The 22,921-nt window shown below is 44.1% G+C and overlaps 1 protein-coding gene across 8 annotated transcripts in view; it reads right to left on the bottom strand.

Moving 5' to 3' along the window:
* The window catches only part of LOC117310287 (neuroligin-4, X-linked-like), a 345,163-nt gene that overhangs the window by 321,911 nt on the left and 331 nt on the right, over window positions 1-22,921 (bottom strand). Inside the window, exons 1-2 of one of the 8 annotated variants that reach the window (XM_033849536.2) lie at window positions 20,584-20,707; window positions 17,352-17,411 (exon numbers count right to left, since the gene is read on the bottom strand). The exons of 5 other annotated variants lie outside the window; for them this stretch is intronic. The gene's annotated coding sequence lies outside the window, so the exon portion shown is untranslated. Of the gene's footprint in view, window positions 1-17,351; window positions 17,412-20,583; window positions 20,708-22,050; window positions 22,144-22,921 lie in introns of those variants that run through there. 2 more of the 8 variants (XM_033849537.2, XM_033849538.2) reach the window with 2 other exon arrangements.

Here is a 22,921-nt window from a genome sequence, read left to right as displayed (position 1 = left end):
CTTAATCTGGGGCATAACTATGGCAGCATGAGAATGATGTCCAACTATAATTGTGTAGATTAGGTTGCTACTGCTTAGTCTTTATTTTTGTAAATGTGATACGTAACACGGACTTCGATCAAACTGATATAACTCCGTTAAGTATGAGTTGGCAAAGGGGAAAAAATTGCAGGGGGGTGTGTGTGTGTGCGCCTGTGTAATGATGGAACAAAGGTTACCCTCCCCCTCTCTCCATCTTTGCCTGTCCTCAGTACTATGGGTACCAGATTAAATGAGGTCCAGTAAGCCCAGAGGGCACACACACACACCTGGCCATATTTACACAGCTTTCCTTCTGGGGACAGCACAGCCTCACGTAAGGCAGGCTTCCTCCCTAAGGAGCTGGTAAGCTAAGACCAAGTGTTACGGAAAACACTCAGGTTCTTTTAAAAATAACTTGAGTACTCCATTTTGCTGAATCTATAACCTACTTTCATAGAGAGTAAAAAGAAAGAGCAGTTCCTTCAGGAAGAATTTGCATGAAAATGATGGAGAGGGACACAAGCTCATGAAAAGAAACTCGAAAGATAAATCAACCTACTGCGATGCACAGACCTCGGGTGAGCTAGCAAACTAGTAAGAAAAAAAAAAATCATCTTTGACTTTTACGACTTGATGGTGATACTGAGGAATTGTTGATAATTTTAGGAGTGGTAAAGATACAACGGCTATGTGGGAAGAAATTACTTCTTTTATTTTAAAGCAATATACTGACATCGTGAGATGAATTACACAGTGCCATAATGAGAAGGGGGGAAAAGGATGGGCTTAAATAGGAACGCTTAGGTTAGGCATTCATAATTGTTAAGGGTGAGTGATGGGTACATGGGATTCATTATTCCATTTCCTTTCCTTTATTTCTTGCAAGTACTTGAAATCTTCCACATTAAAAGATTCCATAAGATTTCAAGAACACACAAAAGTTTTTTCTTAAAAAAAAGACAAAAGAAAAAATGTTTACGAATCAAAACAATATACACGAATCTACAAAATAAGTAATGCCCCTTTGATGAAGAATGTGGGATTGATATAGATGGCTTTGAAAATAAGTTATAGGTGCAAAACTATATAAACCTGTCAAAAAATAAGGAAACTGCATATAAATCAATGAAGTTAGAACACTCACTCACACCATACACAAAAATAAACTTAAAATGGCTTAAAGACTTAAATTTAAGACATGACACCATAAAACTCCCAGGAAAAAAAAAACATAGGCACAACATTCTCTGACATAAACATAAACTGTAGCGATGTTTTCTCTGGTCAGTCTCCGAAATCAAAATAAATAAAAGCAACAATAAACAAATGGAAACTAATCACACTTCAAAGCTTTTGCACAGCAAAGGAAACCACAGACAAAATGAAACGGCAACCTACAGAACTGGAGAAAACATCTGCAAATGATGTGACTGACAAGAGCTTATTTTCCGAGATAAACAGCTCATACAACTCAATAACAGAAAAACAAACAACCCAATCAAAAAACGGGCAGAAGATCTAAACAAACTTTTCTCCACAGAAGACATACAGATGGCCAACAGGCACACGAAAAGATGCTCGACATCGTTAATTATTAAAGAAACGCAAATGAAAACCACAATGAGATACCACCTCACACAGGTCAGAATGGCCTTCATCAAAAAGTGTACAAAATGCTGGAGAGGGTGTGGAGAAAAGGGAACCCACCTACACGACTGGTGGGGCTGTAAACTGGTGCAGCCACTATGGAGAACAGTATGGAGGGTCCTTAAAAAACTGAAAATACAGCTACCAAATGATCCTGCAATCTCACTCCCGGGCATATATCCGGAAGTGACATACACCCTCATTCGAAATGATACATGCACCCCAATGTTCATAGCAGCACTATTTATAATAGCCAAGACATGGCAGCAACCTAAGTGTCCATCAACAGATGAATGGATAAAGAAGATGTGGTACATATATACAATGGAATACTACTCAGCCATAAAAAAGAATGAAATCGTGCCACTTGCAGTAACGTGGACGGACCTAGAGATGATCATACTAAGTGAAGTAAGTCAGACAGAGACACACAAATATTATATGACATCACTTACACGTGGAATCTAAAAAGCTGTACAAATGAATTTACATACAAACCAGAAACAGACTCACAGACATAGAAAACAAACTTATGAGTTACCAAAGGGGAAAGTGGGGGGACAGATAAATTAGCAGTATGGAATTAAGCAGATACAAACCACTATACGTAAAATAAACAACAAGGACCTACTATAGCACAGGGAACTATATTCAATATTTGTAATAACCTATAATGGAAGAGAAAATAAATGATTTAAGACATAACCTCCTGAGATAATTAATCATGAAAAATAATACTTATGAAGATTTGCGCCAATCCTAAAGAGGCTTTTGCTACAATATTTTGGGAAATGTAAAGTTCAGAGTGGCATAGATATATTGGGTTGGCCAAAAAGTTCGTTTGGGTTTTTCCATATCATCTTACGGCCAACCCAATAGATATATAGTATGTGCCTAAATAAAGATATGGATAGAGATAGAAATATGGATGTAATTCAGACATAAATACAGGTAGGAACAACATGATATAAGTAACAGTTACAGACATGATATGGTTATGATATAGATTGATATAGATGATACAGATACATAGATACTGATGGAATATACATGCATATATATACACATGTATTTATACACACATACAAAGATGTACATATAGACAGATAACTAAAATATTAAAATATTCAGATAATTAAAATATTAAAATGTATGAAAAATTCTGAGAGAAATTACACAAGTTGTTTAGTGTTTAACCACTGGTTTATGGAATGAAGATTGATGTTTACATTTTTTTCCCCCAAACTTCTATATTCCTATAACACTCTTCATCCCTTCTTCGTAAAGAAAATCACACTGTCCTTAAAATCTCCTTGAAAAGGCTACAGTGTGCTTTGATGACTTATTCATAAAATGGACCCACAGAATTCAAAAGAGAAGGCTTCTGAAGATACCCTTAAGCGATAACCACCTGTGTGCATATTAAAATTTTATATTAAAACCCACACCATAGTGTTAAGAGGATGAGATCACTTTTTAAAATATCGATCATGGTGAAAAGACGGCCACGCGCCTATGGGCATTTCGGAACCTAACCTCCACGGGGTGCCAGTGGAAATCTGGTCCGGAATATGTTCCCTCAGCTTTATGCCTTTTGACAGAAAAATATTCGGACGAGCTGTGAGAAGACGTGAACCCCAGGCCACTCTGAAGCTGCAGAAAGGGCGCCTTGCTTGCTGCCCAGGAGGGCTACAGGTTAATGCAATGAGGGACCGTGCAAAACACTGTGGACTCTGCCAGTCCGCTGGGGTTTCCAGATGGAAGGCGGCCGTCCTGTAAGCTGAATAGCCCCCAGTCCAGCGGGCTGAGCAGAGCTGACCCACACAAGCGAGAGCCTCAAGCAAACAGCAGAGTCACGTTTGCTGTCCCAGATCTTCCAAGAATAGAATCCTCCTTCCACGTCCAAACCCTGGATGGGAGTTTTCCTCTAGTCCTTCTACAACGGAGCATCACTTAGCAACTATCAAAATGAAAAGACTCTTAGGTGTCCAAGCGATAGCAACAAAGTACAGTAAGTAACCAACAGAGTAACAGCAACACAGTACTGGATTGTAATCCTACGATGTAGTTAGTATCCCAAGTATACCATGAATATCCATGAGTCCCGACAGATATAAAGGAATGAGTTAATGAATCAATAAATGAATGAGGGAGAAGGGACAGATCTCCCTTTCAGAGGAATTCTAAATACCTGACGTCAATACTCCATCATCCAAGACATGCAGCTGAATCGCCCCACCTCCCCACCTTGAGGCACTTTAAATGACTGGCTTCCGAAGAACAGACTATGAAAAGGTGAGGGGGGTGGTGTGAGTCCACAGTGGAAAAACCCACTACCTCGGCCAGGGGATCAAGTTCAACATCAACATGTTGAGAGGCTGTGCCCTTGACAGGATGAGAAAGGCAGCTGACTTTTGCGGGTTCCCTCCTCCAGAAATGTACCCCAGCCTAAAACATCACACAAACTGCAACTGGGAGACTTCCTACATAATATCGCAAAACTATTAAAATCATGGAAAACAAGGTCACAGAACAGAGGAGAAGAGGGAAACATGACGGCTAAATGCACCGTGTTGTGCTGGAGGCGATTCCACGACAAAAAGGGAGCATTCGGTCAAAACTGGTGAAAATCCCATCAAGTCTGGGGCTTACTTAAAAGTATTGTGCCAGCGCTGGTTCCTTAGTTCCAACAGATGTCCCGTGGTAAAAGAAGACATTAAGAGGATATGGGGTACACAGGCACTCTCTGTACTTTCTTTACAGGCTGTTTTGTACATCTAGAACTATTTTTAATTAAGCTTATTTTTAAAAATGAAAACAGTACAGGCATACCTCAGAGACACTGCAGGTTCAGTTCTAGACCATTTGTGTAAAGCAGGTCACACAAATGTTTTGGTTTCCCAGGGCATATAAAAGTGATACTTATACTACACTGTAGTCTATTGAGTGTGAGACAGCATTATGTCTTTAAAAATAATGTACAGACCTTAATTTTAAAATAACTTACTGCTAAAAGATGCTCTCCATCCTCTGAGCCTTCAGCGAGCCATAGCAGTAACATCAAAGATCATGGGTCATGGATACCATCACACATACAGTCAGTCATAATGACAAAGTCTGGAATACTGTGTGAATTACCAAAGTATGACACAGAGACACAAAGTAAAAAAATGCTGTTGGAAAAATTGTACCGAGAGACTTGCCCGACACAGGGTTGCCACAAACCTTCAATTTGTAAAAAAAAAAAAACAAAAAAAAAAACCCCACAGTATCTGTGAAGTACAATGAAACCAGGTCTGCCTGTATTGCAAAACTGTCCTAAAGAAAATAGGTTTCTATTTTGTGAAATTCATCAACATGGAAGAATCGGAGTGAGCATTATAATCTCAGTGAGGCTGGGACGCTAACTTCCTACCCTGAAATGTTCTGTCCAATGGAAAAATCAGCTTGTTTCATCCTGCAGAATCAAAACCCCATATAAGCAATAACAACATAGTTAAAATTTTTAAAAAATGCTTCTTACTGAAGTGAGAAAGGATTCATCTCAAGTGTGTTTACTTTAAAGCATCAATGGAAAAACAGCGGGTCTCAGACACAGAGATCTTTACGTAACCCTAGCTCTGTGCTCAGGTTCTTAGGTGGGTAAGAGTAAAAGAGCATAAAAGGGCCATGACAAAGCAGGTGCACAAAGGTGTGACACTAACACTCCAGGCTTCTTGGACGCACATTACAACAAACCGTTATCCAAACATACGGGGGGTCATGGGGACCTCCGTGGTGGTCCAATGGTTAAGAATCGGTCTTGCAATGCAGGCGACACCGGTTCGATCCCCGGTCGGGGAACTAAGATCCCACATGCCGGGGCAACTACTGAACCTGCGCACTGCAACAAATGAGCCTGTGCGCTCTGGAGCCCCAGTGCCACCACTAGAGAGAAGCCCACGCGGTGCAACGAAAAGCCCACGTGCCACAACTAAGACCCAAGGCAGCCAAAAAATAAATAAATAAATATTTAAAGAGAAAAAACAAAAACATGGGGGTCAGGAGGGGACCATGTTGATGCATAAGGTAGAATAGTATGTTCATGGTAAGTCAGCATCCCCTTATCCCAATGCCTGTTTCCCTTTGGATCAGCCCTCGGATACAGGTGAATCCTCATAAAAATACACATTCTACCGAGTCACCTCCCTACTGGAGAGTCAACAATGGCCCTGGAAACTCCTCAAGGTGAAATGACACAGACCAGCCCCTGTGAGTTGACTGACCTTCCTGTTCTGCCTTCTCTCCCTCCATGCAGAGGAAGACCCCTATGTTCACCAGAAAGAGGGGCTCCTGGTGCTCTGTGCCTCTAGGACCCTTTGGCTGTCTTTAAAATTTAGGGGATGGTAGATGTTTCTTTCCTCTTGAGTCTATCTCAACGGACTAGAAAGACATGAACAGAGAAGTAGAATCCACTAGCGTTTGCAGAGATGAAAGATACAAAGTTTTCATCTTGGACAAAACACTATGGGGAGGGACTTCCCTGGTGGCCCAGTGGTTAAGAATCCGCCTGCCAATGCAGCAGACATGGGTTCGAGCCCTGGTCCGGGAAGATCCCACATCCCATGGAGCAACTAAGCCCGTGTGCCACAACTACTGAGCCTGCGCTCTAGAGCCCACAAGCCACAACTACTGAGCCCATGAGCCACAACTACTGAGCCCACATGCCACAACTACTGAAGCCCACGTGCCTAGAGCCCACGCACCGCAATGAAGAGCAGCCCCCCGCTCGCAGCAACTAGAGAAAGCCCATGCGCAGTAACAAAGACCCAATGCCACCAAAAACAAACCAAAAAACAAACAACAACAAGAAAATCCTATGGGGAGAGAGGAGACAGCATCCCTAAAAAAGTTTCATCCCTTCCTACAAATGTGTGAAACATGGCAAGGTGTAATTAACAAGTGCAATTAACTAACGTTTCAAAAAACGGCAGAGGCATTGGGTTCTTACAGATAATCAAGAATCAAGAGACAAGGAGGATCAGAGGCAGCTAAGCTGCTTTCATAGTAACTCAGAAAAAAAAACAAAAAAAACACACCTGCGTTTCAAGTAACAAGTTTTGCTTTCAATTTTGGAGGGTTTTTTCCCCGTGTCCTCCCCTAGTTCTTTTCGTCAGAGATTTCTCTTTTTCCATCGCTGTGGCACAAAATAGAGAAAAGTAGGTTTGAAAATGATTGTGTGCTTTGCTTGATTAACGTTTTTGATGATGTCTCTGATTTCATATGCTTCTCATAAAACTGGCAAAAATACAGATATCAAATCCTGAACTTTCAGGTATTTAATCTTCATTTCCAGAATAGTGTTTAAAAGTACTGTCCAGCTGTGTGGTTTGGGGATAAATCACTGGACCTCTGTGTGACTCAGTTTCCTTCTGTGTAAATGAATGAATACAAATGATTATTCAGTTTCTTTCAAATCCTCATAACCTGTGATTCTAAGGTATTTTCTTATTTTATCACAAATAGCCCAACCAACTATACTTTTTATATTTACTATAGGCAAGTCCATCATGGTCTAAGCTCATTTTTATATTCCTGGAATTAAAGGTGGATAAAAAGGCATACTTTCCTAGAATTATTGCATCTTCCATCTCCCCACCCCATAAGCTGTAATAGCCCCCCCAAAAATGTATAGTATCTGCTTGAATACTGTTTTGTTTTTTTTTTGCAGTACGCGGGCCTCTCACCGTTGTGGCCTCTCCCATTGCGGAGCACAGGCTCCGGACGCGCAGGCTCAGCGGCCATGGCTCACGGGCCCAGCCGCTCCGTGGCATGTGGGATCTTCCCGGACTGGGGCACAAACCCGTGTCCCATGCATCGGCAGGCGGACTCTCAACCGCTGCGCCATCAGAGAAGGCCTTGAATACTGTTTTTAATTTGAAGAGAGGATTTGTTTTTCCTGATGAGTAGGTTTGTAAGGATATCAGACCAGAGGAGGAACAGCAAGGAGGGGAAACAGCTGTGTTTCATCTGACCTGCTCCGGTGAGAATCCCAGCACCACTGAGACCCAGAGGGAGCCACCTGCTCCCCTACCCTGGCAGTGACATCCGCAGCAACATGTGGGTAATTCCCTCTGAAGAAAGGCCACCCTCAAGGGAAACCGGAAGAAGTAAGGACCATCGCTTGGGAATAGATAGTTGTTTCAACACCAGTAAATCGGGGATGCCCACCTAGGTGTGACTCAACTCCCCTGGGCTCAGCTCCACGCTTCAGGGATGCCCTTAGGCCCCATTAGACGCTGTGGGTTTTAAGACTGGGCTGTGCAAGGAACACCAAAGATGACAGGCATCCACCAGAAGCTAGGAAAGAAGCCCAGAACAGATTCTCCGTCACAGGCTCATAAGGACCCAACCCTGTGGACACTTTGATCTCAGACTTCTGGCCTCCAAAACCCTAAGACCATACATTTCTGTTGTCTAAGCCAGTCTGTGGTATTTTGTTACAACAATCCTGGCAAATGAATACAAACACTGTGTTCTTTTTTTTTTTTTTTTTTTTTGCGGTATGTGGGCCCCTCACTGTTCTGGCCTCTCCCGTTGCGGAGCACAGGCTCCGGACGCGCAGGCTCAGCGGCCACGGCTCACGGGCCCAGCCGCTCCCGGCATGTGGGATCCTCCCAGACCGGGACACGAACCCATGTCCCCTGCATCGGCAGGCGGACTCTCAACCACTGCGCCACCAGGGAAGCCCCAACACTGTGTTCTTTAATTCTTGAACCTGATAAAAATGTTAATCGCATTTGGGGCATTTTCAAAAGGAGGTTTATCTCCAAAGCAATTTCAATACCCTTCTTTCATTTTACCTTCATAAGACCCTATTAAATAAATAGATACTAACATTCCAGTGTTAAAAAAAAAAAAAAAAGACTGGGTTGTGATTTCTCTAAATTAACAGCATACAGGGGGGAGGGGAGGGGAGATACAGTTCACAGTGAAATATAATTTTTCAAATTCCTTCCCCTTTCACTTTTTTCTTCCTTCAGTGACATTTAAAGAGAGAAAAGGTAAATACACATCTTGGAATGATTTAGCAATAGAAATGTTAACAGTCAAGTTCTGTCAATACAAATAATGCATTTGGATTTTTCTGCTGATTCTGTTATGGTATTGCACAGTGCAGAGAAACTATTGTCTTTTTATTTAAATCTTCAGGAAGACATGTGCCACGATAAAAAGTTAGCTATTAATATTTATACATATGTCAATATATATGTATGTGTTTATATAATTTATATGTGTCAATTATATATAGACATACATCTACTGATTTAATCCGGTCACATCTAAATGAACAAGAAATTTGCTGGCTCTACAAATGGCCAACATGTATCCTGGTATTTTATACATATATTCATAGAACTGAGTAATCTCTTATCAATTTGGATGTGATCAGATTAAACACCCCAAAACCTGTGAAATTAAGACACATGCTTACTGATGTTATTTTAATATAATTTTGATAAATTTTAACAGCTGATTCTTGTTATTCATCAAAGGGAGACTTTTCAATCAATATAATCATCACATAAATTCGTGGACATCACTTTATCTGTGAAATTGTTTTAGCAGAATCATCACGAAACACCTCCACTCAAATCCGAAGCGAAGCAACGTGTAAAGTACGCGTTTCTCCCCATAATATGCTGCTGTTTCCATGATTTCCACCATGAACCAAAATTGTCCGAAGACGCGTACTGAGATGGGATTTTTCCCGGGATAGGCATTAAGACTCTCCTCCACTGTCGTATTTTTATAACAGCTCTATTGTGACGCATCTACAACTCACCTACCTATCACCCTTTCACTGAGGCTGGTTGGTTTTATGTTCTTAACACACTCACATTTCTTCCCCATTCTGTGTTGCCATCATAGCTTCTCTGTCTGATAACTTCGTCTTCTCATTTTAACTACTATTTAACTTTGTGTAACTGTTACTTTTCCCTGACCCTCGTATTCAGGGAGAAGTCTTTTCTCCTGCCTGGCCTGCTGGGTGACATCACAGCTGCTAACCCTCAGCTCTGTGCTAAGAGGCAAAGGTCAATCCGTAAGGAAGGTTTGTGCCTTGTGTTCTGTATTTGGTTTTTGTTTTCAAAATGTCCTCTCCTTTCCCATGGTTCTGGTTCTCCAGGAGTACCTGTTCCAAATAATTTTCTGTACTGTGATCTGAACTATTCCAGCGTAAGCTTGGCTCGCGGGTAATGATACAAGATGTAAACGCAGACAGACCCAGCCTGCTAGCTAAGGGCTGGGGTACGGGTACCATCCCGGGCATCCACGAGGACATGTAGCCTTCTTTTCCCCGAAGCCCCTGGTTAATCCTCTGATCCTTCACCAAATCATCTCTTTGCTAATTAACCCTAGTAGCCTGTGCTGTTGAAGAAGCTAAAAATTTGAAGGTATGTCATCTCCCGCTGAAAATTATAAAATTCCCTACCTTCTCGATATTTCAGCTGTATGGCCCTACTGATCTTGCCTTCAACTACTTAAAAAAGATTTGAATTAAGTTGTTATTTTCCTTAACACTGGATACAGAACATGAGAAATTCAACACACACCCAATACAACACACTGACACACAGACACACACACACCCTCCAGAGACAGAAAACTTCTTTGTTGTTAACTTTGAGTCTGTTTCCTGTCTTGTCGTGCCCACCCATCCCCCACACACTATTTTTCCTGGGGGGCTTTGTCACATGGATAGTACATGAAAGATAAACAACCTGGTCTTCTTCATCTACCCCATGTCTCAGCCCTCAATCAATGCTGGATAAGTGAATGAAACAAACAAACAAAAATACCAGTCAGTTCATTTTTCCAGATTCCCTTGGCAATTTAAACACTTTCAAGTAATCTTAGATCCCCTTACCTCTGTGTCAGTAAGATGTCATGGAAGCCTGCTATGTGATTCCAGTTAGGTAATTTGGGTAACACTTGTTCCAAAGAATCTCAAATTATGCTATGTCTCCTGAATCCATCAGTGTGAGGCTCTTCGAGTCCTTAATGTGTCTGTTTTCCATGTAGAAGTCAAGACAGGGGTATGACAGGTATTAGAGAGGCTCCCAATTATTTGATCTGGGAGCCTCTCTAAAAGAAAATCACTTAATGAAGATGTGGTATATATGCATAATGGAATACTACTCAGCTATAAAAAAGAACGAAATAATGCCATCTGCAGCCACATGAATGGACCTAGAGATTACCAAACTAAGTGAAATAAGTCAGAAAGAGAAAGACAAATATACAATATCACTCTGTGGAATCTAAAATAATACAAATGAACTTATTTACAAAACAGAAACAGACTCACAGACATAGAGAACAGATTTGTGGTTGCCAAGGGGGAGGGGGGCTGGGGGAGGGAAAGACTGGGAGTTTGGGATTAACAGAGGCAAACTATTATATATGGGATGGATAAACAACAAGGTCTGGGCTTCCCTGGTGGCACAGTGGTTGAGAGTCCGCCTGCCGATGCAGGGGACACAGGTTCGTGTCCCGGTCCAGGAAGATCCCACATGCCACGGAGTGGCTGGGCCCGTGAGCCATGGCCGCTGAGCCTGCGCGTCCGGAGCCTGTGCTCCACAACTGTAGAATGGGAGAGGCCACAACAGTGAGAGGCCCACATACCGCAAAAAGAAAACAAACAAACAACAACAAAGAAACAACAAGGTCTTACTGTATAGCACAGGGAACTATACTCAATATCCTGTGATAAACTGTAATGGAAAAGAATACGAAAAAGATTGAATATATACGTTTAACAGAATCGCTTTGCTGTACAGCAGAAATTAACACAACGTTGTAAATCAACTATACTTCAGTAAAATAAATTTTAAAAACAGACAATCCCTGATTTGGGAGCTCCTGACAAAGACCTTAACTAGCTGAAAAATAGATTATACGAAGGGTGGTGGAGTTTGAGAACATTATCTGTGATTTGACAATCTTTGAGACTCCAGTACATCAGAATTCATGATATTTTTCATTATCACAAAAAAGCTGAAATGTCTAACTTGCTTATTGAGTTTTATAACGACCATAGAATACAGTCATTAATTAATGAGGCTAGATCCACTACCTTATGTTTAAAAAAAATATTTGATGGGCCCTCAATTCTCTGTTGAATCAAAGTAATCTGTTTAAATATGTATTCGCTCACACAATTTACTTAAAATGAAAATTAATGTTTCACAAATATACGGTTTGACAACTTTTAAAAATATAAGCAGCTAAACAAATAGGGCATGTGAAGAATTCTATTAAGTTGTCCTGGAAAATCTTCTTTGCCATTTCATTTTTCTATTCTTTCCTGACTGATGGAAAGAATTATTCTCTATCTAGTTACCTTCATTGGTCCTTTAATGCTTTAAGGACCTCTGAGTTCTCATCAGTCAGCAAACAGAAGAAAGTGAGGGGGGAGGGGGGAAGGGGGAGGGAGGGAGAGGAAGAGGGAGGGGGAGAAAGGAAGGGGGAGGGGGAGAGAGGAAGGGGGAGGGGGAGAGAGGAAGGGGGAGGGGGAGAGAGGAAGGGGAGGGGGAGAGAGGAAGGGGAGGGGGAGAAGGGGGAGGGAGGGGGAGGCGGGGAGAGATTAAAGAAGGAAAAGTCCATAATACGTCCCAGAAAACAGGAAGGGGTGATACACACGTGAACTAAATATCTTAACAACTTATTTATGAACATTCACACACAGGCAAGGATTTTTAAGGCAGCATATGCCTAAATCATCTCAACATTACCAGGGCTAAATTTCCTTCCAGGCTTGCAACTTGGACATGCTCAAGAAAAGTGATGAATGAAAGAAGGAACAGGAGTCAGAAGCTAGTTTCCAGAAAAAGGATGCGTATACCTCAGTCACTGAATTTCTTTCTTGCCAAGGCTAAGGAGCTCCATTCCCGAGCCTACCACATTGATTTCCCATCTTGAGCAAGGCCACACGAGACACCTAGCCCACAGGATCTAGCCCACAGATGCTCAGATGGAGAGGCACGGCAGCCACCACCACCAAGCCGTGCCCGTGGCGGGCAGCACTGATTTACTGTGGCGTCTGTCCTGCTGAGATAGATTCTCGGGTCTTGTGTTCTAGGGGCAGAAGACGCCTATCCGTCCAGGCAGGAAAGATACAGGGCTTGACTTGATACGTATGTTCCCACTGACATGAGGTTGCTTACTAATTATGTTTCAGTGAGGGCTTGAATATGCTTGTTACCATAGTAACATTAATAACGCCTCAACTTCACTTGAAGGCGAAGAGGTAGTTTCTGTGGACCATTAAATGTAGATTCTGGGGACCAGCCTGGAAGTGGTCTTACCAGATGTGACACAGTTTCTTCTGGAAGATGCACATCGAACTATCTATTCATCCATCTATATATATAGTCTCTACTTGTATTAATTTTTTTTTTTTTTTTTTTTGCGGTACGCGGGCCTCTCACCGTTGTGGCCTCTCCCGTTGCGGAGCACAGGCTCCGGACGCGCAGGCTCAGCGGCCATGGCTCACGGGCCCAGCCGCTCCGCGGCATGTGGGATCTTCCCGGACCGGGGCACGAACCCGCGTCCCCTGCATCGGCAGGCGGACTCTCAACCACTGCGCCAGCAGGGAAGCCCTGATTTTATGTATATACATTTAGTTCTTATGTAAGTTAAATATGTATATACATTATGTAATACACAATAATATTTATATAACACACTGCATGGCTAAATGAATTATTTTCATTATCTGCATAAAGGCTCTCCAATGAATTTTAAGATAAAGCATGTCTTGGGACTTCCCTGGTGGCACAGTGGTTACGACTAGGCACTCCCAATGCAGGGGGCCCGGGTTCCATCCCTGGAACTAGATCCTGCATGCTGCAACTAAAAAAAAAAAAAGAGAGAGATCCCGCATGTGACAACGAAAGATCACGCCACAACGAAGATCCTGCACATAAGACCCGACCCAGCCAAATAAATAAATAAATAGATAGATAAATATTTTTTATAAAAAATAATAAAGTAAAATAAAGCACGTTTTGATGAGTCTGTGATCAATTATATAAATTGTATGCAAATACAAATATATAAAACACATAGTGTATACTATATATAGATAACCAACAAGGACCTACAGTATAGCACAGGGAACTAGACTCAATATTTTGTAATAACTTGTAAGGGAAAAGAATCTGAAAAAGTGTATATCTATATCTATCTATCTATATATATATATATATATGAATCAGTTTGCTGTACACTTGAAACTAACACAACATTGTAAATCAACTAAACTTCAACTTAAAAAATGCATCGTGTATACACATAATTATATAAATATAGAAATACAACATAGTAATAATTATATACATACATATTTAAATGAAATTTAGCTAGTTTAGAGGATGAAGTCTTTCTAGATATGATCTGACAATAAAACGACCCTACGCAAGAAATAGCTTTGTGATGTTGTGGCTCTAACTGTCCTGAGACCACTTGGGTCCACACGCCAGCCTACTGACATGTCAGGGACCTACGCCTGTTTGCAGTCTACGTGCAATCCTAGTTCCAAAGAACCTGAGCCCGTGGGCAAAGTGACAACCCAGGAGAGGAAATCCTCTGGGCTCAATTCACGGCTGCCGTGGCCTTCCTGTGAGCTGGGGTGTGTCCGTGCTTCTCGGTAGGTGCACCGTGGATGAGTGCTGCATGTGAAACTGGCATGCAAAGGGAGTGCGGGAAGGCAGGGACCCCAAACCACAAAGAGACTATTATGAACTTCTCAACTTTGGGGACTTCCAGCTTCTCGGTGTTCACGGCAAGTGAACTCTGGGTTCGTCTGCTGTGCTGATACGATGCTTCTTCGACTGCGCCAGGAGCTTTTGATGGCGACAGCCTCTCCACAGAGCCCTTACCTACCAAGAGACACCAAGGCGTGCATCTCCTACCAGGCAGATAAAAGGGCTATTTAGTTTCGCCTTTTTAAAAAAAGAGTGTCCAGTGTGATCCTTGCAAACATTGTCAATGTCTCCATCCCAGTATGTAACCTGGAGGAGTATGGATGGACATAAAAGGGCAGCGTGTTATCACTCCTACCATATAGGTTATTTCACCCTGGACCTTACGATGATACCTTGTAAGAATCTCCTACTCACATCAGAAGAGAAAGCTTCAGGGAAAGTTAGAGAAAGCAGATGCTTGCCCCTCAACATGCACTCTCAAATCATTTAGGCCTCAGTATCCTGTCATAAACCATCGTGGAGAAGAACATGAAAAAGAATATGCCTACATATGTATAACTGAAGCGTTGTGCTGTACACACGAAACTAACGCAACACTGTAAACTAATGTCTTCCCCCTCCAATGAGGAGTCTTTTCAGGTCCGTCTCAGGTAACTTACATCATGAATTTTCTAGTATCACTTATGTTCGGTGAATGACAGAGAGAAGAAATGGAAAATGACAAAGACAAAAATCTCATTTTCCATTTTGGTACTTTGTTTTTTTGTTTTGATCTAATGCGTTGCCGTGGCTGAGAAAAAACATTTGATGCAAGAAATTGCTCTTGGTTATGCGGGTGCATGCAGGCATACCTATGTGTATAAATATAAACAGACACACACAGACACGCTTCCCTTCTTACCACATGCCTTTAGGCCACGAGGGAGTATGCACCCGCGTGAGAAAAGCAGTTAACAGTGACATACTTTATATGCTTGAAAAAACGTGTTTCCTCAGACTCACAGATACAGAGAGAACAAACGAGTAACCAGTGCAGAAAGAGAAGGGGGAGGGGCAAGATAGGGATAGGGGATTAAGAGGTACAAACTACCCTCCTGCGCCTTCGGTGGGAATGTAAATTGGTGCAGCTACTATGGAGAACAGTGCGGAGGCCCCTCAGAAAACTAAAAATAGAGTTACTATGTGAGCCTGCAATCCCACTCCTGGGCATACATCCAGAAAAGACAAAAACTCTAATTCAAAAAGATACATGCACCCCAATGTTCACAGCAGCACTATTTACAATAGCCAACACATGCAAGCAACCTAAATGTCCATCGACAGATGAACGGATAAAGAAGATGGGGTACATGTATACAATGGAATATTACTCAGCCATAAAAAGAATGAAATCATGCCATTTGCGGCAACATGGATGGACCTAGAGATGATCATACTAAGTAAGTCAGACAGAGAAAGACAAATATCATATGATATCACTTACATGTGGAATCTAAAAAAAGGATACAAACAAACTTATTTACAAAACAGAAACAGACTCACATAGAATACAAACAGAATACACTTTGCTGTATACCTAAAACTAACACAACACTGTAAATCAACTACCCTTCAATTAAAAAGAGGTACAAACCACTATGTATAAGACACATAAGCCACAAGGATACATTGTACAGCACAGGGAACTACAGTCATTATTTCAAAATACCTTTTGATGGAGTATAATCTGTAAAAATATGGAATCACTATGCTGTCCACCTGAAACTAATAGAATTATGTAAATCAACTTAAACTTTTTAAAAATGAGTTCAGCGCTGCCCACCACCTGGCCCATTCACAGAGGGTACTCGAGTAGGAAAAAACTGAAAACACTATAGGCACTCCATCTCAGTGGGTTCTGGTCTCCACATACACACCTCCCCAATGCCCCCGCACACCCCCATCCCCATTGGTTGTTTCTGAGACCGCGGTTTGACACTGCGGGCTGAGTAGCTAAAGCTGGCGGACCGTCAAGGTCACATAATCCACGTCCCTGCCACGGGTCTAAACCAAACACTGGTGATGTTGATAGATGAAACCCGGAAACTGACACCATGTGCAAATCCCATCACCGCTGTAAGAACACAACCAAAGAGATCTTTTCCATGCCTCGCAAACATAAACAGCGACTCACGGTTAATACACCTCTCATCACTGCCCATCACAGCTTCTTTCACTTTCTTTTTTTTTTTTTTAAGGATCCAAAAGCTTAACCAACGTTCTTTTTCATGTAGAAACATCGGAGGTGAAATTCCCCATTTCAAAGAAGTGCACTTGGCAAAATACGACTTCTGCCCCCAACACCGCCCCACCCCCCCCGGAAAAAAAGATCCAACCAGCCAGACAAAAGCAAAAACGGTTACCAAAGGGGAAAGCGGTGGGGGGGATAAATTAGGAGTTTGGGATTAGATACACACCACTATATATATATATAAAATAGATCAACAATGAGAACCTCCTGTAGAGCACAGGGAACTACACTCAGTGTTTTGTAATAACCTATACGGGAAGAGAATCTGAAAAAAGAATATACACATATATATGTATAACTGAATCACTTCGCTGTACGCCTGAAACACAACAACTATACTCCAATTTAAAAAAAAAATGAGAGATGAGTTGGGATGAGGGTGGATGCCTGCAGAAACCCAAGAGAGTCCATTTCACAGAACGAAAGAGTAGAATGGGGGTTGTCAGGGGGAAATGGCGAGTTACGAATCAAAGGTCATAAAGTTTAGATAAAGCAAGATGAGTATCTTCTAGATCTTCTGCACAATATTGGACCTACAGTCCACAGGACTATACTGTGCACTTAAACACGTGTTTACGTGCACAGTAGAGTGGATTCTCGTGTCACACGTTTTTACCACAAAGCAATAAAATAAAAAAACATACCCTTGGGATGATGACTTTGCGATGGAAGGACGACTTCATCATCCAATCAGGGATTAGCCTCTGGAAACCAAAATGATCACCGATATCAACACAGCAAAACAAGAAGGTCCAGTTGCCATCCAAAAAAGAGCGCTCTGTTACCTTGGTAAATCACTATTCATACCACACACATTTTAAATAAGACCACCAAACAAAACTCTGGGTTCTTTCCCTTCATTTCCAAAGAGCTGCGAAAGCACATGTCATTTCCTTAATACCATCCTGAAATAAAGATCTGCCTCCAGTGAGGCCCTGTAGGGTTTATTCTTCCTCACTTCTTCCCTAACACGGTTACTCTTTTCTCCTCTGGAATCAATTCAACAAAACCTCACCTTACTGTACATTTCACGTTTGTTGGGGTCTGGTTCATGTTCGGTCAGGCACCCCTTCTGGGAGGTGCAGGGGGGCCGGGGGCTGGTGCAGAGAAGATGCTCATTCTGGAAACTGGCCCATTTCCACAGGCAGGTGGCGCTCAGGGGTTCCACACACACCTGGGGCAGGTGATCTCAACAGTGAATGTCTGAAGTCTGAAATCAGAGCCCTAAGTGGCCTGGCTATTCTCCACTCATGTGCTGATTTCATGAGTCCTTTATTTCCTTTTTGTGTCGTATACCCACTGCAGAATCAATCCTTCTCAGAGGTATTTGTTCAAAGCCTATAAATGGCCAACCTCAAACTTCTAGGCGGTCCCACTGTTTTTTTCTCCCTTATTCATTTGTCCTACTCTGCCCGCCCCCAAGAAAAAGGAGGAAGGGTTTCCCATCCCGCCACTCACGGAGCACAGAACAGAAGAGGCTTTGAAAGGCCAAATGTAGGTTGTTTAGAGAAAAATGACAAAACTGGAAAATATTCATGGCGTGAATGGCCCATGAATGGTTTGCAGCCCACAACAGATGACCTAATTGCCTAGAACCACGTGGGCTCAATTTTGAGATTTTTCACTGTCTCCCCTTATCCGGCCCAAAGCGGAATATCTGGTTTGAAACTGGTAGCTGACAAGTTTAAGAAATCAGCTGCCACTACATCCAAGGCCTAGTCTGTCTTCGAATTTTTTAACATAATTAAGCGGAAAATGAAGTGTCTCTTCTGAAAAGATACAGTATCCAGGATATATTTTTTTTTAATTGGGCAACTGACTTAAACTAAACCCTGAGCGTATTTTTCTCATTTGGGAATAAATGTATACTCTTAAGCATCAAGAGCATTATAGAAAGTATACGGTTGTGGTTGATATATTAAAACTCCGTTCCTTGCCCTTGACTTTCACATACAAAAATCAGCTCTCAGCGGGTTTGGAATTTAAGTATATTTTAACCAGAGAAGCCTGTCATCAGGGTGACGGCATTAAAGGACTTTAAATATTTTCATACGGTGGCTTCACTGGAATCACATCAATTCTGTCAACAGGTTGTATTGTTGACAATACCTAGCTGTGCAATAAAGGTTTAGAATCTGGAGTACCAATTAAAACGGAAGAACAGTAAAGCCACGCCAGACTCTGTGCACTTGAATATTTACTTTTGTGAGAACCCTCTCTGGGTTTTTTTGTTGTGGTCCAGGCATCAAAGCACAATATTCTAAAGAGTTCTTAAAGAGACGCTTGCACATTCTGAAAGCAATGTAATGTGTATAGAGAGGAAACACTCTCATCTTTGTACAGAGACCAAGAAGCTTTCCACAAATTACTACAAAGGAAAAAAACATGAAAAGGCCAAGTTCAGAAATAAAGAAAACCCCCACATACTTACTGCGGGTCTACATTCCAGGCCCCAGAAAGAGAACTTTTATATTGCCCAGGTCTATTCACTTGTAAATTTCAGAGCGTGGCAATACCTGCTCTATCTACCTTATGTAGCAAATCGTCACTTATCAAGTATCATATCTATTTTTAGATTTGGGTATAAATTAGCTGGGTTTAGGGCCAAATGTACATTCAGCACTCTTTTTATTTAGGGGAAAAAAAAATACAAAGGAAAGCAACAATTCTTCCACCAAAGAAAAACGTGTCAAAACACCTTGAAAACAGCATCAAAGCACAGCCATTAGTATGAAAATGCAATTATCATTAACTCCCTGCTCGAAATCATTCTGGTTTCCAAAAAATTAAACCTGTCATTTTAATCCAGTAATTTAAAACTGATGAAGTAATTTTCCACTTGCTACTTATTGGCCCTCATGATTTTCTTACATGTCAAGGAAAATATTCTTTAAAATTGCCAAATATATATCTCTATATATAGAGAGATAGATATAGTATAGATATATAGATATATCTCCAAGTACATTTCTTTGGGTAATAGAATATTGAAGTTTTAATCTAGAAAAAAAATAAATATTTGCAGAGGCCTCGGTGAGATTCTTATGTTCTTACTTTAGGGATGCATTTTTAAAATCTGGAATTAAGGGATGAATGCAGCCATGTGCCAAAACACCCACCACCCCCTACACACACACACACACACACACACACACACACACACACACACACACACACACACACACACACACACCCTTCTGCTGCATCTACACGAGGAAATCTACCCTGAGGATTTTCAAGGCTGGCTGTTAACCTCTTTCCAAAGCCCACTAAAGGCAACTAAAGGCATGAAAAATTCCCCAGCCCCTCAATCTGCCCCCAGAAGGATGCAGATTTCTGTGCCACAGGACCCTTTCTCCGGGCTCTCTCATTCTCTAGGAAAAACGCTAAGCATCGCCATTCAAACTACGCCGTTCTCTTAGCACCTGAGGTTGCTTTGTTCTGATGCAAAGTCAGGTCTTGAAGCCCCGGTTAATTTCTAGCTGAAGTATATACCTACCAACGATGCCTTATGCACGCACTCCTACGTTGCCTGCAGAACCCTACACAAACTGGAAATTCTGCTCCCTCAGGATAACTAAGTCTCCCCAAACTTTCTTTTCTTTTTTCTTTCTTTCTTCCTCTGCGTCCCGTCCCTTCAATCGTGCTAAAGGCTGACTCCGAAAAGGAGCTAGCTCGTACCACCTCGCATCACAAAATGCGTTAAACGCAGCGCGCTCAGGATGTGGAAGCCGGGTCAGCCAGGGGACCCCTTCAGACAGCCTAGGCTATGAGCACAGAAAGCCGTTTCCCCGCAACTGAACAAGTAGGAAAAAAAAGAAATCAAAGGAAGAATCCACACTACCACCTTGTGGATTCCGCTCGCAAGAACAGTACCTGCTGAGTTCGATACCCGCCACCGGACACACCTCACCCCAAATCTCCCAAGTTGGGTCCACATGACGGAGGGCGAGCCGCGGGCCCGGCTCACGGCAGGCGCGCGCGCGCTCTCGGCTTCACTCCTGACGCGCGCTCCCAGCGCGGGCGCGAGCCGCCTTCCTCGGCCCCCCGACGCGGCCTCCTGCACCCCGCCCCCCTCCCGCCGGCTCGAGAGAGCGGCCTCATGGCTCCAAAAATAGATGAAAAGAGGCCCACACCTGCTGGTCGGTTCAGAGAAGGGAGTCACACCAGAGGAAAACCCGCAGCCAAAAAAAAACACCCACAAAAAAACAAAACAGAAAAGGGAGAGGGGCGGGAGGGAGGCAGAAGAGGTCCTCCGGCCGCCCCTCGCCCTCCGAGGGGGACTTCCGTTCCCAGGGCGGCCCCGGCCAGGCCCCGAGGGTGCGCGGGGGGACCCCCGGCTCCCGCCCTCGCCGCTTCGGGGAGAAAGGATGCTGTGTCTGGCGGCGGGCAGGCTCCGGAATGGTGGGCCGGGCCCAGGGATGCGCGGGGCCCCGGGCCCGGATCCGGGGGCGCACCACTCGGGGGGGCCGCCCGGGAGGGCCGGGCGGAGAAATCCAACCTACCGGTTCTCGGAGGGACGAAGAAGCCGGGGGAGGGGAGGGGAGGGGTGCGGTCGGGGACGGGCGGGGAAAGAGGGGGCGTCTGGGAGACTGAAGGGTGCCCGCGCGCCCTGAAGAGGCGGCGGGCTTCCCGGAGAGCCAGAGCGGGAGGGAGGGAACACTCGTGGGCTGGGGTCGGGGTGCAGCCGGGACCTCGGCCTCTCCTCCGGCCGCCGCCGGCCCGCGACCCCCGCACCGTCTGCGGCCGAGCGGTACGCCGGTTCGGCCCGCTGGAGCGGGACGGGGGTCAGGCCGAGCCGCGCGGGAAAGGGCAGGGGGCGGCGGCGGGGCTCCGGATGAAATCGGCTGGGAAAGCGTGGGAGGCGGGCGGGATCTGAAGCGCGGGACGGCTGCGAGCTTTGGGAGACGGCGGGGGCGGGGGGAATGGAGCGAGGGAGCGGGGAGGGTTGTCTGTTACGTGGCCCAAGGCGCTGCGGGTGGTCCGCACCTCCGAACCGAGTCCCCGGACCTCCTCCCCCCGCCTCCGGCGAGAGGACCGGCCCGCCGTGCTTCCCGCGGGCTCTCCTCCCGGATCGAGGGTTCTCCGTGGGCACCGACGGGGGTCCGCATCCCCGGAGACCCCGGCTAGGACGCCCAGCGCCGGTCCCCGCAGATACCAACTTTTGTGGTCCTCGGGGAGAAGCGGGCAGCTCGGGGACGGCGCTCGGGCGGCAGCTGCGTGCCCCGCGCAGACGTGCAGGCCAGACCCAAAGGCTCCCGAAGCAGCAACGCCACCAACCGCCCTCACTCCTCCTCGCGCCCTCCATCTCCCGCCGCTTGCCTTCCCACAGCCCACACGCACGGGTGAAGGGCGGATGGCAGTGGGAGGGCAGGTGGCCCGCTCCCCAGCTTTGCAGAAACGGCGCTAAGCTATTTCGTCTTCACCCGGGGTCTCCAGCGCGCCCGGGTCGCTCCCCAGCAAAGCCCAACCAGCCCCTCATCAATCACGTGCGTTATTTCGTGCATCACACAAGCCGTCATCTTATCCAAGGCCAGCAGAGGAAGGAGGGGGGGAAAAATCGCTTAATGCAAACCCAGCCAAGCCTGTTTTCCTTTTTTCTCTCTGGTTAACCCAAAAAAATGCACCCCGGGAGGTGGTAGCTGACAGTTTCCTTAAAGAAGAAGGAGGAGAAAAAAGCCCGTGATGGCTCACAGTTTCCAGAAGTGCTCCTGGCTTCCCCGCCAGTCCTGCTTTGCAGACATCTGGCACTTCGCTCGTTCTCTCCCTGTACTGCAGATGTATTTTTTTTCCTCCTGTGTCTGCCACACTCTTCTGTTTATTTGTATGTAACAGAGCGCTATTTTGTAAACACCTCACACACGGCCCCAGAGCCGTTCAGATAGCTGATTGCAGCAAAACGCTTCCCAACCACGGTGGTCCCAATTTTTTTAAGTCGTAAGAAAAAAATGTACTGTTTCTGTAGAGATGTGCACGAAGCTTGCACAGGACACGCCGTACATATATGTCCACACTCCCACCCACACCTAAGAAACGGAGCGACCGATGGAAGAAAAAGTGCTATGCAAATTTTCAAAATTTAAAAAAAAAAATTTTTTTTTTAAATGTCGGATGAAGTGGAGCGCAAACGTTAGCAGTCGGGCTTATCATCTTTTGCTGGCAAGCACACGAGTCAAAACGTTAAATAGGCTTAAAAAAAAACCCCACAGACACA

Source organism: Tursiops truncatus, chromosome X (assembly GCF_011762595.2).
Source record: "Tursiops truncatus isolate mTurTru1 chromosome X, mTurTru1.mat.Y, whole genome shotgun sequence".
Classification (NCBI taxonomy): Eukaryota; Metazoa; Chordata; class Mammalia; order Artiodactyla; family Delphinidae; genus Tursiops; species Tursiops truncatus.
Note: the sequence above shows the minus strand (reverse complement) of the source record. Positions and strands in the feature narration are given on the sequence as shown.